This window comes from Bos grunniens, chromosome 25, assembly GCF_055505025.1.
Source record: "Bos grunniens cultivar Pamir isolate PY7600 chromosome 25, Bosgru_T2T1.0, whole genome shotgun sequence".
Taxonomy (NCBI): Eukaryota; Metazoa; Chordata; class Mammalia; order Artiodactyla; family Bovidae; genus Bos; species Bos grunniens.
The window spans coordinates 24,424,224-24,437,736 of record NC_141189.1 but is presented as its reverse complement, the minus strand read 5'-3'; the positions used below and the strand labels follow the sequence as shown (position 1 = coordinate 24,437,736).

The 13,513-nt window shown below is 42.2% G+C and overlaps 1 pseudogene; it reads right to left on the bottom strand.

Annotated features, from left to right (window-relative positions):
* Positions 1-1,648: 1,648 nt before the first annotated feature.
* LOC147345314 (cytochrome c oxidase subunit 7A2, mitochondrial pseudogene) lies at positions 1,649-1,900 on the bottom strand (annotated as a pseudogene).
* Between the last annotated feature and the right edge of the window lie 11,613 nt (positions 1,901-13,513).

The following is a 13,513-nucleotide window of genomic DNA, read 5'->3' as shown; positions in this document are numbered from 1 at the left end:
CCTGGAAAAGGGAACAGCTATCCACTCCAGTATTCTGGGCTGGAAAATTCCATGGACTGTATAGTCCATGGGGTCACAAAGAGTCGGACACAACTGAGCGACTTTCACTTCATACATAGAAAAGGTCTAAATTTCTTAATTTGAGGTGCTGTCTCATGTATTTGAAGTTCAGCTTTTCTAAGTCTATCAGTGTGAAATGAACACTTTCCAAAAAAATTTAAAAATTAAAGACAAATCTCAACATTTGAAACACTGGCAATGAGGGCAGACACTCCCTGAAAGATCCATCTGACTAAGCAGAAATATCGTCACCCCCTTTTCCCACAAGATTGTGGAAGGGACTTTGACAGTGGGGAATTGTTGCACAGAAAAAGCCAAATTCCTACATTTTGGAAACGGTTTCTTTGACTTGCTTTTCATTGCTTTTGCTACTATAATCATACAGAATGGCCTGCCTCAGAGAATCCTGCCCCTCTGTCTGACTGTTAAATTAAGTGCCCTTGTTCAGAACTCTGTTCACCTGTAGATGGCAGGAAGGAAGAAATTAATTCATCTCTGCCTGAGGCTTGCCATTCTAGGAGATGTTTGCAAGATGAATGGTCTTTTTACTTTGATTCCTCACCTCCCGCCACATCTCTGATCTATTAAAAAAAAAAAAACAGCATCCAGATCAGATAAGATGGTTATTTGGGGGTACTAGCCTGCCATCTTCTCGGTCAGCTGGCTCCTCAATTATAGTCTCTTCCTTGCCTTAACCCCTCATCTCTCAGATTCACTGGCCTGTGGTGCAGTGAGCAGAGCAAGCTTGGACTCAGTAACAATACACTGAATAATCAATATAGAGATCTTCCAAGAAAATAAACTGGTGATCCACTTTCCAAATAATGTTGGGAAAAGAACCCCAGGTAACAAGTGAAAATGCACACCAGTGCATAATATTCTTTCACTAATTTTTAATGGCTGTTTTCCAACAGCATTGAAGTAGCTGAAAATTATGGAGAACATGACAAGTAAGTATGATAAAACTTACATTATTTTAAGCTTAAGTATTTCATTTATACCCAAGTGAAAGTCACTCAGTCAGGTCCGACTCTTTGCAACCCCATGGACTATACAGTTCCTAGAATTCTCCAGGCCAGAATACTGGAGTGGGTAGCCATTCCGTTCTCCAAGATTTATACCCAAGGCAGAGTTTATTATAATTTTACTTTACTGCCTTTAATAAAAGTAAAGTCATTAATAATGTTTTAAGAATTTACTTGTTAGCTTATCTCCTTTTCAGCTGAAAGACTTGCTGTGTTTTACAATTTGTCATGATCTATGATGATTTTAAATAATTTTGAGTGATTCAGCTTACTAAAAACTCATTCAAAGGACCTCACTGTAGTTGTTATCATTAAATAAAAGGTTAAGACCATATTAGAATTGGTTAAGATTTAAGTAAGCAAAGTTCATGCATCAGTTGTCTCTTGTTGTGGTTTTTTTTCTTCTTCTTTTTTTTTTTCATGGTAAAGACTGCTTTATTGGTGGCAGTTGGTACAAATCAATAAATACTGATCTCCAAAGAATTCGGTTATATATCAGATTGCTGGCCCACAGAGAGCTGAATGGAATTGAACCAACTCATTGCTGGGAGGATAAACTGAAGTCAATCCTGCTTCTTGGGAAATGAAGCCACAGCCAGCTTATATATGGCATATGCCATTCCACCAGCTATAAGAACCATGGTGGCTCTATACAGGAGGGCATCAGCTATCCCACTCTTCAGATACACTGGAATTCCATTATCTTCCTGGAACAGCTTTTGTTTCTTTGGAACCTTATTTTCAAACTGCCTGCCTGAAGCAGTACTTATGGTCCTCTTAGTAATCTGATGGAGAGCAAGAAAATTCTGTAGCATCTTGGCTCAGTTACTGCTCACCAACCACGATGACTGACCACTAGGAACCCATGCATCAGATTTAGAAGCAACAGCACAATGGTGTTCTCTTTTAATTAAAAAAAATTTTTTTTTACAAAGATTTTTTTCATATATGAACATTGATGCTTGCCTTCATACATTTATAATTTATTTTTCTTTTTTTGTGTACTTTCTAATTCAGATATATTCAAATGTTTTCCTATGTCTTACATTCATCACCTATACTTTCAAGGCTCATTTCATTTGTTGTAAGAAAGGAGATAGGCCTTGTACTGCGCATGTGGCTTTATATAATATCAGAATTGATTTTTGTATATCTTTGTTAACACCACTATATTGAAAATATCATCCAGTAATGACAAGTTACATATATAATCACATCTCACTGCAGCACAATGATTTTATTTCCTCATAGTGTATTTCTTCATTTGATATTTTGTATCTATGTATTTATTGGCTATATGTATATTAGACATGAAATTATTCCGTCAGTCGTTGAATTTAAAAGTGAGGAAGTATTTTTCTTGATACACTCTCAGTAGTTACAGGTCTAACATAATTACCTAGGAGCATTTTAAATTCCTTTTGAGTTTTATTACACAATAAGGGCCATAATTAGCTGTATTCTTAGGTGTGTTGTTGTTGTTCAGTCAATAGTTATATCTGACTCTCTGCAATCCCATGAACTGCAGCACACCAGGCTTCTTTGTCCTTGCTTATCTCCCAGAGTTTACTCCAACTCATGTCCATTTAGTTAGTATTGCCATCCAACCTTCTTATCCTCTCCTGCCTTCTTCTCCTCCAGCCCTCAGTCTTTCCCAGCATGAGGGTCTTTTCCATGATGGCTCTTCACATCAGGTGACCAAAGTATTAGAGCTTCAACTTCAGCATTATTCCTTCCAATGAATCTTCAGGGTTGATTTCCTTCTAGTCCTAGGGACTCTCAAGAGTCTTCTCTAGCTCCACAGTTTGAAAGCAACAGTTCTTTGGCACTCAGCCATCTTTATGGTCCAAATGTCACATCCATACATGACTTCTGGAAAAACCACAGCTTTGACTATTTGGATCTTTGTTGGCAAAGTTATGTCTCTGCTTTTTAATTTGCTGTCTAGGTTTGTCATAGCTTTCAAAGAGCAAATGTCAAAGAGAAAATGTTTATTCATTTCATGGCTGCAGTCACCATCTGCAGTGATTTCGGAGCCCAAGAAATAAAGTCTGTCACTGTCCATTTTTTCCCCATCTATTTCCCATAAAGCGTTGGGACCAGATGCTATGATCTTAGTTTTTTGAATGTTGCATTTTAAGCCAGGTTTTACCCTCTCTTCTTTCAACTTCATCAAGAGGATCTTTAGTTTCCCTTCATTTTCTGCCTTTGACTGTGTGGATCACAATCAACTGTGGAAAATTCTGAAAGAGATGGGAATACCAGACCACCTGACCTGCCTCTTGAGAAACCTATATGCAGCTCAGGAAGCAACAGTTAGAACTGGACATGGAACAATAGACTGGTTCCAAATAGGACAAGGAGTATGTCAAGGCTATATATTGTCACCCTGGTTATTTAACTTCTATGCAGAGTACATCATGAGAAAGCCTGGGCTGGAAGAAGCACAAGCTGGAATCAAGATTGTCAGGAGAAATATCAATAACCTCAGATATGCAGATGACACCACCCTTATAGCAGAAAGTGAAGAGGAACTCAAAAGCCTCTTGATGAAAATGAAAGAGGAGAGTGAAAAAGTTGGCTTAAAGCTCAACATTCAGAAAACGAAGATTATGGCATCTGGTCCCATCACTTCATGGGAAATAGATGGGGAAACAGTGTCAGACTTTATTTTTTTGGGCTCCAAAATCACTGCAGATGGTGATTGCAGCCATGAAATTAAAAGACGCTTACACCTTGGGAGGAAAGTTATGACCAACCTAGATAGCATATTCAAAAGCAGAGACATTTCTTTGCCAACAAAAATCTGTCTAGTCAAGTCTATGGTTTTTCCAATGGTCATGTATGGATGTGAAAGTTGGACTGTGAAGAAAGCTGAGCACCAAAGAATGGATGCTTTTGAACTGTGGTGTTGGAGAAGACTCTTGAGAGTCCCTTGGACTGCAAGGAGATCCAACCCATCCATCCTAAAGGAGATCAGTCCTGGTGTTCTTTGGAAGGACTGATGCTGAAATTGAAATTCCAATACTTTGGCCACCTCATGCAAAGAGTTGACTCATTGGAAAAGACCCTGATGCTGGGAGGGGATGGGGGCAGGAGGAGAAGGGGACGCTGGATGGCATCACCTACTCGATGGACAAGAGTTTGGGCAAACTCCGGGAGATGGTGATGGACAGGGAGGCTTGGTGTGCTGCAATTCATGGGGTCACAAAGAGTCGGACACGACTGAGTGACTGAACTGAACTGAACTGAACTTCTTAATCTCTACTACTTGTTAGGTCCATACTGTTTCTGTCATTTAATGTGCCCATCTTTCCATGAAATGTTCCCTTGGTATCTCTAATTTTCTTGTAGAGATCTCTAGTCTTTCTCATTCTTTTGTTTTCCTCTATTTCTTTGAGGAAATTAAGGTTTCCCTTAAGAAAGCTTTCTTCTCTCTCTTTGCTACACTTTGGAACTCTGCATTCAGTTGGATATAAGTTTCCCCTTCTGCTTTTCCTTTCACATCTCTTCTTTCTCAGCTATTTGTAAGACCTCCTCAGACAACCATTTTGCCTTCTTGCATTTCTGTTTCTTGGGGATGATTTTGGTCACCACCTTCTGGACAATGTTGAGAACCTCAAACAGTACTTCAGGCACTCTATCAGATCTAATCCCTTAAATCTATTTGTCAATTCCACTGTAAAATCATAAGGGATTTGACTTAGGTCATATCTGAATTGCCTAGTGGTTTTCCCTACTTTCTTCAATTTAAGTCTAAATTTTGCGATAAAGAGTTCATGATCTGAGCCATAGTCAGCTCCTCATCTTGTTTTATTGACTATATAGAGTTTCTTCATCTTCTTCTTCAAAAGAATATAATCAACCTGATTTCAGTATTGATCATCTAATGATGTCCACTCAGAAGAATTATACAAAAAAGATCTTAATGACTCAGAAAACCATGATGGTGTCATCACTCACCTAGAGTCAGATATTCTGGAATGCAAAGTCAAGTGGGCCTTAGGAAGCATCACCATGAAGAAAGCTAGGGGAGGTAATGGAATTCCAGCTAAGCTATTTCAAATCCTAAAAGATGAGGCTGCAAAAGTGCTGCACTCAATATGCCAGAAAATTTAGAAAACCCAGGACTGGCCACAGCACTAGAAAAGGTCAGGTTTCATTTCAACCCCAAAGAATGCTCACACTGCCACAAAATTGCTCTTATTTCATATGTTAGCAAAGTAATGCTCAAAATTCTCCAAGCTAGGCTTCAATAATATACAAACCAAGAATTTCCAGATGTTCAAGTTGCATTTAGAAAACGCAGAGGAACCACAGATCAAATTGCCAACATTTCAGATAACATCTACTGCTTCATTGGCTACACAAAAGCCTTTGACTGTGTGAATCACAATAAACTGTGGAAAATTGTTAAAGAGATGGGAAGACCAGACCATCTTACCTGCCTCCTGAGTAAAATGTATGAAGATAAAGAAGCAACAGTTAGAACTGGACGTGGAACAATGGACTGGTTGCAAACTGAGAAAGGAGTATGTCAAGGCTTGTGTCGGAGAAAGTAATGGCACCCCACTCCAGTACTCTTGCCTGGGAAATCCCATGGATAGAGGAGCCTGGTGGGCTGCAGTCCATGAGGTCGCTAAGAGTTGGACACGACTGAGCGACTTCACTTTGACTTTTCACTTTATGCATTGGAGAAGGAAATGGCAACCCACTCCAATATTCTTGCCTGGAGAATCCCAGGACAGGGGAGCCTGATGGGCTGCCGTCTATGGGGTCGCACAGAGTCGGACACGACTGAAGTGACTTAGCAGCAAGGCTTGTGTATTCTCACCTTGCTTATTTAACTTATGTGCAGAATACAACATGCAAAATGCCAGGGTGGATGAAGCACAAGTTGGAATCAAGATTGCTGGGAGAAATATCAATAACCTCAAATATGCAGATGACACCTCCCTTACTGCAGAAAGAGAAGAGAAACTAAAGAGCCTCTTGTTGAAAGTGAAAGACGGGACTGAAAAAAGCTGGCTAAAACTCAACATTCAATAAATGAAGATCATGGCATCTGGTCCCATCACTTCATGGCACATAGATGGGGAAACAGTGGAAACAGTGGCTGACTTTATTTTTCTGGGCTCCAAAATCACTGCAGATGGTGATTGCAGCCATGACATTAAAAAAAGATTGCTCCTTGGAAGAAAAGCTATGACCAACCTAGACAGAATATTAAAAAGCAGAGACGTTACCCTGCCAACAAAGGTCTATCTAGTCAAAGCTATTGTATTTCCATTAGTCTTATATAGATGTGAGATTTGGACCATAAAGAAAGCTGAGCATGAAAGAATTGATGCTTTTGAACTCTAGTGTTGGAGAAGACTCTTGAGAGTCCCTTGGACAGTAAAGAGATCCAACCAGTCAATCGTAAATGAAATTAACCCTGAATATTTATTGGAAGAACTGATGCTGAAGCTGAAGCTCCAATACTCTGGTCACCTGATGCAGAGAACTGACGCATTGTAAAAGACCTTGATGCTGGGAAAGATGGAAGGAAGGAGGAAGAGGATGACTGACGATGAGATGGTTGGATGGCATCACTGACTCCATGGACATGAGTTTGAGCAACCTCTGGGAGTTAGTGATGGACCAACTCGGGAAAACCTGGTGTTTTGCCGTACATGGGGTTGAACAGACTGAGCAACTGAACTGAACTGAACTGAACTGAAGCCCATTAAGCAGGAATCTTAAAGTTGTTGTTACAGGAAGTGACCGCAAGGTGGCGGCATGTCTTCAAACTCTGGGTCCTTGGGCAAGCAGAGCCTTTTTCGAGTACTGCCAATTAGAGTCAGTGAACCAGGAGAAGCACCCGAGACTTGTGTCTCATTACTTCTTCCCCCTTAGCCTTGAGTCCCAGGACTCATCCGAACTCCTGCAAAACCACACTGCCAAAGGTACAATAATCCATAACTAAGGTCATACTAAGAAAGGTGCCGGTGTTGAAATCCTCAGTCCAAGGGACACATGGAGCCCAGGGTGTTTTGAAATCTCTTGCAGAACAGAGGTTCCGTTGCATTTGGGTGCAGTTCGCTTGGATTTCCTCGAGGAAGGCCAGCCAATATCCAGACTTTGGTGGGCTCAAGGAGACGGCACGAGCCACTCCAGGTCCACCTGGGGTCACACTGGCATCCACATGCTGCAGGCTCCCTCAGCATTCCACATTCCAGCCTTGGGGCCCCCATCTCTCAGGCTCCAGGATGCGACTCCGCTCACGTCAGAGTGGCTTGAGGGAAAGAAAGTCTGAATTTTTTTCCTTGTTTGTCCTATAATTCGAACTGGGCTGTACACGTTAGTCACAATCTTGGGAGCTGAGGGGTTTTTTTTGTTTGTTTGGTTGGTTGGTTGATTTTTTGCTTTCTTTCTTGTTTTTCATCTACAGCAACAAGATTTACATATAGATAGAAACATACATTCTTCTTGGCTTCTTTTTCCAGATGGGTTGCTATGGAGTGTTGAGTAGAATTTCTTGTGTTACATACTGGGTTTCTTTGCTGTTTTGCTTTGTTTTGTTTTTATACTAGTGAGCACATGTTAGTCTGAACCAGTTCATTTCACCCTACCACCCACCTTTCTTTTTTTGGTAAACATAGATTTTTCTTCTCATTCTCTGAGGCTGTTTCTCTTTGCTAAATAGTTCATTTGTATCCGTTCATAGGGATACTGAATATTTTCCCTGTGTCTAATGCAATCTATATTTGTTCCTCAAAGAAATCTCCTTTTCTATTCTGACCCATTGTTTTGTTTTGCTTTGTTTTGACCAGGGGAGGTTGTTTGTATTTCCAAAATGTAGCTGCATGTGCTGTTTGTGTGTTTTGGAGACAAATCCCTTGTGGGTGTCTTCGTCTGTTACTATTTTTCCTATTCTGAGGGTTGTCTTTTAGGGTTTCCTTTTCTGTGCAAATGGCTTTAAGGGTAATTAGGTCATGTTTTCTTGTTTCTGATTTATTTTCATTATTCTTACAGGTCCATGAAAATGTTCCTTAATGCGATTTAAGGCAAAGCATGTTCTTCCAATGTGCATGCATGCGTGCTTAGTCACTTCAGTCCTGTTTGATCCTGTGGGACCCCATGTGCTGTAGCCTGCCAGGCTCCTCTGTCTGTAGTATTCCAGGGAAGAATACTGAAGTGGGTTGCCATGGCCTCCTCCAGTGCATCTTCCCCACCCAGGAATCGAACCCTTGTCTCTTATGTCTCCTGCATCATCAGACAGGTTCTTAGCATAGAATGTGACCTGAGATACTCCCGTCCTTTGTGATATATTCCTCAAGGTTTCCTAGGATCCCTGCCTACACTTGACACTTTTAATTATTTGTCGTTGCTTTTGGTATATGGTGTGAGGAAATCTTCCCATCTCATTCTCAGCTACATTGTTTAAGGAACCTCTGCACTGCCCTCCATCAGGGCTCTTACCATTTACATCCTCAACTGCGGTGGAGGAGGGTTCCCTTGTGTCCACAGCCCTCCACAACTTACTGTCTGGGGAGGTTTTGACAGTGACCATTCTGATGTGTGCAAGGTGATACCTGGTGGTGGTTCTGATTTCCATTTATCTAATACTTAACGGTGTTGACAACTTTTCATGAGACTTGTTTAAAATGGCATGATTGAAACTAGCCTTTTGAAATCAGCTTCTTTAAGGTCTGCCCAGGTTTAAAATCGTTTTGGCTGACCAGCCCTAGGACATTGCCTGAGGGGAGGTTTTTCTCACTGACGCCCAGTGGCCTTTGGGAGTATTGAGTGCCCGTGAGCATAGCTTTGCAAGTGTTTTTATGGCAAAAAAACCAGAATGTGACAGCATGTCTTCAGGCCCCACTCTTGTTGTTTACTGCTGTAATTTCATTATTATTGTGTACGGGCGTAGGATTCTTTTGTGATGTTTGTTTCTGGTGTACAAGAACTTGATTCGGTTCCACCCAGACTTTCATTAGTTTTGGGGAGATATTTTTCTTTACGATGATTACAAGGTGTCCTTAACTTTTCCTGTGGTATTCAGTATGTTTGTGTAGCTTGTCTATTTGAAATAGATTCATCTGTAGATGTTTATTCCAACCTCTTAATTGCTCCCTGTGCCCTCATATTTTCTTTCTGAGAATCAGAAGTTATTTAAGTTTCTGAGTGTGTTTCTTTGTGTAAAGTAGTTCCTTTGTGTGAATTTTTAGATCCACCAGTTCGGGACATCTTGTGATATGTGTGTTTCTGTTTCTGACTCAGTTCCCTTAGTATCCCGATCTCTTCCATCCATGCTGAGGCCGCTTTCACTATTCTGCTCTGTTTTCTATAATAGCAGATTGCAGTGGAGAGGTGAGCTACTTAGACCTCATTTTTTTGCCCTGACACACTTGATTTCATTCCAATGTCTTGGCTCTTGTAAATCGCGCTGCCCTGAAAACAAGGGTGCATGTGTCATCTCTAATTCACATTTTCTCTGGATCTACCCCAGGAGTGGGAGAGTGGGATTCACCAGTCACATGGTTCCCCTATCCTTAGTTTTGTCCTTTTTTTTTTTTTAAGGAAACTCATGCCTCTACCCATACTTCCTATACCCATTTACATCCCAACAAGGAGAAAAGGAGGATTCCTTTTTCCCTAAGCCCCCTGCAGGACTTCCTTTTAATAGACCTTTTTGGTGCGGGTCATTCTGAGCCACGTGAGGTGATTCCTCGTGGTGGTTTTGATTGGCATTGTTTTAGGAGTTCGTGATGTGGAGTATCTTCAGGTGCTTCTGGACCTTAGACAGTCTAAGTACTACTGACCTCTTGAAATTGGCTTCTTGAAATTAAGCCCCAATTTGAAATCTTTTAGGATGATTTTCTTAGGGACATTACTTGACAGCAGGTGTCATTTACAACTGCACAGGCCATTTGATACCAAGGGAAATTTCCATGCAAAGATGGGCACAATAAAGGACAGAAACAGTATGGACCTAACAGAAGCAGATGATGTTAAGAAGAGGTGGCAAGAATTCACAGAAGAACTATACAAAGATCTTAATGACCCGGATAAGCAGAATGGTGTGATCATTCACCTAGAGCCAGACATCCTGGAGTTCAAAGTCAGGGGGGGTTAGGAAGCACCACTACAAACAACGCTAGTGTAACTGGTGGAATTCCAGCCGAGCTATTTGAAATCCTTAAACATGATGCTGTGAAAGTGTTGAACTCAATATGCCAGCAAATTTGGAAAATTCTCATTGGCCACAGGACTGGAAAAGCTCAGGTTTCATTCCACTCCCAAAGAAGGGCAATGCCAAAGAATGTTCAAACTCCCAAATAATTGCATTGATGTCACAGGCTAGCAAAGTAATGCTCAAACTTCTCCAAGCTAGGCTTCAACAGTACATGAACTGAGAACTCCCAGATGTTCAAGGTGGATTTAGAAAAGGCAGCGGAACCAGAGATCAAATTGCCAACATCCATTGGATCATAGAAAAAGCAAGAGAACTCCAGAAAAACCTTTGCTTCTGCCTCATGGACTACACTAAAGTCATTCACTGCTTGAATCACAAAAAAACTAGGTAAAATTGTTAAAGATTTGGGCATACCTGGCCACGTTACCTGCCTCCTGAAAAATGCAGATGCAGATCACGAAGCAACAGTTAGACCTGGACATGCAACAGCAGACTGGTTGCAAGTTGGGAAAGGAGTATGTCAAGGGGGTGCATTTTCACCTTGGTTATTTAATTTATATGCAAAATACATCATGTGAAATGTCAGGGTGGATGAAGCACAGCTGGAATTAAGACTGCCATGAGAAATTATATCAATACCTCAGATTTGCACATGACATCACCCTTATGACAGACAGTGAAGAGCAACTAAACAGCCTCTTGTTGAAGTGAAGGAGGAGGGAGAAAAAGCTGGCCTAAAGTTCAACATTCAAAAAATGAAGATCATGGCATCCAGTCCCATCACTTCTTGGCAAAGAAATGGGGAAACAATGGAAACAGTGACAGACTTTATTTTCTTGGACTCCAAAATCACTGCACATGGTGATTGCAGCCATGAAATTAAAAGACGCTTGCTCCTTGGAAGAAGAGCTATGACCAACCTAGACAACATATTAAAAACCAGAAATCTCTGCTGACAAACGTCCGTCTAATCAAAGTTTTTCAGGAAGGTTTTTCAAAGGTTTTACAGGAGTTGTGTATGGATGTGAGATTTGGACCATAAAGAAAGCTGAGTGCCAAATAATTGATGCTTTTGAACTGTAATATTGGACAAAATTCTTGAGAGTTCCTTGGACAGCAAGGAGATCCAACCTTCCATCCTACAAGAGTTCAGTCCTGAATATTCCTTCCAAAGAATATTCACAACTGATGATGACGCTGAGGCTCCAATACTCTGGCCACGTGATGCAGAGAACTGACTCTTGGAAAAGACCTTGCTGCTGGGAAAGATCCAAGGCAGAAGGAAAAGTGGATGACAGGGGATGAGATGGTTGGATGGCATCACCAACTTGATGGACATGAGTCTGAGTGAGCTCTGGGAGTTGGTGATGGACCATCTCAGGGAAGCCTGGTGTGCTGCAGTCCGTGGTGTCGCAAAGAGTCGGGCACAACTGAGCCACTGAACTGCACTGAACTGAGGCCTTTTGACCGGTAAGAGCCATTGAGCAGGAACCTTAAAGTAGTTGTTAGAGGATGTGACCACAAGGCGGTGGCACGTCTTCATGCCTGACTCTGGGTCCTTGGGCAAGCAGAGCCTTTTGCGAGTACTGCCAATGAGAGTCAGTGAACCAGGAGAAACACCCAAGGCTTGTGTCTCATTACTTCTTCCCCCTTAGCCTTGAGTCCCAGGACTCATCCGAACTCCTGCAAAACCACACTGCCAAAAGTGGGATAATCCATAGCTGAGGTCATACTAAGAAAGGTGCCAGTGTTGAAATCCTCAGTCCCAGGGACACATGGAGCCCAGGGTGTTTGGAAATCTATTACAGACCAGAGGTTCCACTGCATTTGAGTGCAGTTCGCTAGGATTTCCTTGAGGAAGGCCAGCCAATATCCAGACTTTGGAGGGCTCAAGGAGACGGCACGAGCCACTCCAGGTCCACTGGGGTCACACTGGCATCCACATGCTGCAGGCTCCCTCAGCATTCCACATTCCAGCCTTGGGGCCCCCGTCTCTCAGGCTCCAGGGATGTGACTCTGCTCACGTCAGAGTGGCTTGAGGGAAAGAAATTCTGCATTTTTTCCCTTTTTTCTTCTATACTTGGAACTGGGGTGTACAGGTTAATCACAAGCTTGGGCGCTGTTTTGTGTGGGCTGTTTTTTGGGAGCTTTTTGCCTTTTTTCTTGTTTTTCATCTACAGCAATTTGGTTCACTTAGAGATAGAAACAAAGGTTCTTCTTCAGCTTCTTTTTCCAGATGGTTGCTATGGAAGGTTGAGTAGGGTATCTTGTGTTACATACTGGTTTTCTTTGGGTTCTTTTTCTGATAGTAGTGAGCACATGTTAGTCTGATCCAGTTCATTTCACCTTCCAACTCACCTTTCTTTTTTTGGTCAACATAGGTTTTTCTTCTCATTCTCTGAGGCTGTTACTCTTTGCTAAAGAAGTTCATTTGTATCCATTCATAGGGATGTTGAACATTTTCCACATGTCTAATGCAATCTGTATTAGTTCTGCTGCTGCTGCTACTGCTGCGAAGTCGCTTCAGTCGTGTCTGACTCTGTGTGACCCCATAGACGGCAGCCCACCAGGATCCCCCGTCCCTGGGATTCTCCAGACAAGAACACTGGAGTGGGTTGCCATTTCCTTCTCCAATGCATGAAAGTGAAGAGTGAAAGTGAAGTCGCTCAGTCGTGTCCGACTCTTCGAGACCCCACGGACTGCAGCCCACCAGGCTCCTCCGTCCATGGGATTTGCCAGGCAAGAGTACTGGAGTGGGGTGCCATTGCCTTCTCCAATCCATAGCTAGGTCACACTAAGAAAGGTGCCAGCGTTGAAATCCTCAGTCCAAGGGACACATGGAGCCCAGGGTGTTTGGAAATCTATTACAGACCAGAGGTTCCACTGCATTTGGGTGCAGTTTGCTAGGATTTCCTCGAGGAAGGCCAGCCAATATCCAGACTTTGGTGGGCTCAAGGAGACAGCATGGCACGAGCCACTCCAGGTCCATCTGGGGTCACACTGGCATCCACATGCTGCAGGCTCCCTCAGCATTCCACATTCCAGCCTTGGGGCCCCCGTCTCTCAGGCTCCAGGGATGCGACTCCGCTCACGTTAGAATGGCTTGAGGGAAAGAAATTCTGCATTTTTTCCCTTTTTTCTTCTATATTTGGGACTTGGATGTACAGGTTAATCACAAGCTTGGGCACTGTTTTGTGTGGGCTGTTTTTTGGGAGTTTTTTGCCTTTTTTCTTGTTTTTCATCTACA